Genomic DNA, 4,099 nt, shown 5'->3' on the forward strand with positions numbered 1-4,099 from the left:
CAGTTCAACTGACTCACATGGTAATTGACTCATAACATTTAGCTTTGTTTGTTGTGATGTTTAGGGGTGGGTAAATGTCATTACAATAAGAGGCAGGTGTGCAACCATGCGCCATTCATTCACAATGGGCCCGAATATGGAAGCAAATATTGGGCAACAATCTGCATTAAAGACACATTGGTTGGAGATGTCTGTTAAGATTGTTCTCGGAATTATAATCCACCTACAACGACTGAAGTCTGATAATTTCAATGTTGTGCACTTCGCCAACAGCCATCAGGCGCTCCTGGTACACGTTTGTTTGGAGCACATTGGTCCACTTTGTACTGTCCACAAGCAATATGGGTAATCCAAATACAAAACTAAATTGTCCGCCTGTGATTGATACAGTAGATATTCCCTCTCTAGTGAGGTGCAGACCTTAATCTGGTCTTCTGTTATATATGTGAGAGGATATACAACTGATAAAACGAGATCACCTGCATTCGATAGTCCTGTCCTAGAGAATAAACAGAGTTTTCAGGCTTTGAACATGGTCTTTATATAAAATGTAGAATTTAAAGTATCAACTTATTAACCAAAAACATTGAGTCATGGAATGTCCATAGCTATGTGTACACGATTTTAATGAACAGTGTGGAGGTAAAGAACCTTCCGACTCGTTAAAGAGTACAACACACCAGGCTCCTGGAAATCGGGTAGAAGCCAGTAAATCAGATTTAGAGTTTAGACTTTGCAAAAGTGTTTCCAATTTAGTGCCCCATAGGCAGATATCTCTCATCAAAGATTTGATTTGAGTGTGAACAACCACTTATGTTTTGCACTATTTTTATAAAAAATTATTTCATTGCTTCAGAATACATGGATTAAACCACTAGAGTTGTATGGATTACGTATACGCTTCCTCTATGTCCTTTTTGGAGCTACTATTTCTTGAAATATACTGTACATTCAATTGCGCAAGTAGAATTATTTAACATTGATCAGGCACCACTAATTTTGATTGTGCATGACATTCAAAGTGCATGCATTTTATCAGTGTTGCATTATTTGATTTACATATGCTTTCACAAAGAACCAATCCACGCCATGATGCTACTGGATCCTTTTAGTTCATCAGTGGTCTTGTATTTTGCCTTATATCTGTTACCTTGGTTGATTTTTGTATGGTGAAATCATCAGTGTGCAGCTTCAGGGTTTGTGTGATGCCTCCGAGAAATGCAAATCTACCAGAACCACCCGCAGGATAATCAGATCTTATTAGAGCAGAAGCGATCATAAATTGTGTCAAATCCTCAGTATGTCCTGATCCACAGATAATGATGAAAGTTTACAGAACACCAAATCTCAAACCCCCACACTGCTTAACGTTTAGATTATGAAAACTCTTTTCCATGGTGCCTGAGGAACCTTACACGGTAAAAAATGACAGTGAATTTAACGGTAAAAGACTGTAAAAAATGCTACAGTAAAACCCAGTTAAATGGTTAACGGTAAATTCCCCTACTATATTTGGTGAAAAACTGTATTGGACATTACATGTGATTTTACGGTAGTATACCGTTTTTGGAAGTGAAAAAGACAAAAATTGACATTCCCAGAATTCCCTGCGTTACATTTCAAATTTGATGTGTTTTTTGTTGTTGAAATAACTATGCTTCGTCTTTCGGCAACCACAGCTGCCGTTTTTTTATCGTAAATTTTACCGATTTTTTTTTTACAGTGTAAAGTCTCCCAGCAAAGCATTTGTAAATGGGAATTTCAACTATGGCAGGATGATTCAGCAGTTGATTACCGTACAATCACATGAGAATCAGAGTTTGACAGAGAAAGAGCTGGATGGATGAAGGTGTCTCGGTGTGGAGCGAAACCTTCTCCCTTCTTTCCAATTTTATGGACTGGAACTTCAGTTGAACTGGAACAGATTGTAATGGAATGGGATGCAAGAGTTAAAGCCATATATGTCACACAAGAGGGCATGGAGAGCCAAAAGTTTTGTGGAAAAGCACAATAGCATGAAAAGTACAATCTGTATCCGTTCCATCTGTCCATTGGGGTGTACGACTAATCGCACGCATATATACAGTACGTCTGTATGTATACTCTATTTTGTCAAGCTTATTCTAGTTCCCCCTGCTTCTCTGACTCTTTCAATCTTGTTTTTGCTTGGCTGTCATGGTGACATATGTTTAGTTCGCATCTGTCCTAGCTTCGGGCGAGCCCCCATGCTGAGTCGCTCAAGCTCTGGATGCTGCGTTGCCATGGAGAGCAGCTTGCAATTACAATAGCACTGGTGTAGTGAGCAGGTGATATCAAAACTGCACTTTCGCCAACTGCCAAGGGCCTCATGCACACTATGGTAATAGTGGACAGAAACTGATGCGTAGCACATTGTAACGTGCTTGATCATGTTCATGTGGTGATGCTGAGCTTCAGCAGAATAAAACGAATGCTGGAATTGTGTTTATGTAGATTTTTCAGTGAACTCGGTGTAAAATGTAGTCACTAAAGAAAGCTGTTTATTTTAGATTTGTGGATTACACACATCAATCCTCCCATAAGCATAAGGGACCCCCCATAACATCCAACAAAATATGCTCGGGGTGTCCCCTGGTTTTTCAATAAAACTATAATACTTGAAACATGAAACTAGTGAAAATGAAAATTAAATGAATAGTTTCGATTGCTGTATTAAATTTAGACTTGCTCATGTTACATATTTTATTTTTAGACATTTTTACAGCGTTGCTCATTATAACCAATCAAATCAAGATTCTGTTGAGCTTAGGAATGCAGTGGCCAATCAGAGGCGTTCGGATTGATTCAGACTGAAACTCGCAAATTCCCTCATCATAAGCAACAAAGTGCAGATGTACATACGATGTAAGATATTCATTTATCATACAGTGTATGGACAGCTTCATTGATTATAAGAGGAGTTATGAGTGCTTACACACTAGCTGCTAGACTGACTGCTCATTTAAGAGTGCGTTCTTTAACTGTTCTTTAACTGCATGATTCAGTCTAATAAAATGCACTTAGAATGCTCCCAAAATTCAAGATATGGGGACAGAAAATTTATACATTTACATAATTTCATATAGTTAATAAATATCACACGACGAGTGCCAAATTTTATATTGATTTTATACAATTCAATAAACTAGGTCAATATTAAGAGACTTACGTTTTAGACAGCATATTGCCTAGTTTTGCTCAATTTCGCCAACAAATGGTTCCAAATACAGCCACTGTGCTGTTTTGCATCTCATAGCAACATGACGGTATTTCGTTCCTGAATGAATCAACCGTTTATATGAGCAATGACTCACTTATTAATAGTGACTTGCTGCCACCTACTGGCAGTATTAATTTCACATTTAAAGTATATTTAAACAATTTTTTAAAATTGATTCAAATATCAGTAGTCAACGTTTTAGGATTAAAATATTAAAACATTATTTATGCATTTGGTACTGCAGGTTAAAGCACCCCTAAATGTCCCTCTAAGCTGCATTGTAAATTCATCTAAATGCCACTTCAGATGCAACTTTTGTGTTTACTCTGCATTGCAAAGTTGAATTTTGTTGATAATGATTTTATTTGTTTGGTAACAGCCTCAAATTTCGTACTATTCTAATTGACTTTATTGATTAAATATAAGAATTTGACACAAAAGATTAAAAAAACCTCTAAAAAAATGGAATAAATCTCTTTAAACTGGCTGAAAAAGATTGATTTCTGTCACAGCTGTGAACTGACCATCACACAGAATATGAAACATATCAAAACCCCCCCCCCAAAGAATCGTATTTATATTTTATAGTTTTATTTTATTTATTTATTGAAGTGTGTGTGGTGGTGGGGGTCTGGTTAAGGGGACCCCCCAAGAGCTTTGACACAATTTGAACACTGGGTCACTGAGCTTATTTTCTTTTCTATTACTTCTATTACTTTCTATCTTGGGAATCTTTCGACTTGAGCAGCAAGTAACCACCTAGCAACAAACTACATAGCTACATGTTGAAATTATTCCGACCACATTTGCCACACCCTGGTGATGGAGTTTTCTTAAAAAAAAAAAAATAAAAATATATAT

Source organism: Sinocyclocheilus grahami, unplaced genomic scaffold (genome assembly GCF_001515645.1).
Source record: "Sinocyclocheilus grahami isolate Dianchi unplaced genomic scaffold, SAMN03320097.WGS_v1.1 scaffold258.1, whole genome shotgun sequence".
Classification (NCBI taxonomy): domain Eukaryota; kingdom Metazoa; phylum Chordata; class Actinopteri; order Cypriniformes; family Cyprinidae; genus Sinocyclocheilus; species Sinocyclocheilus grahami.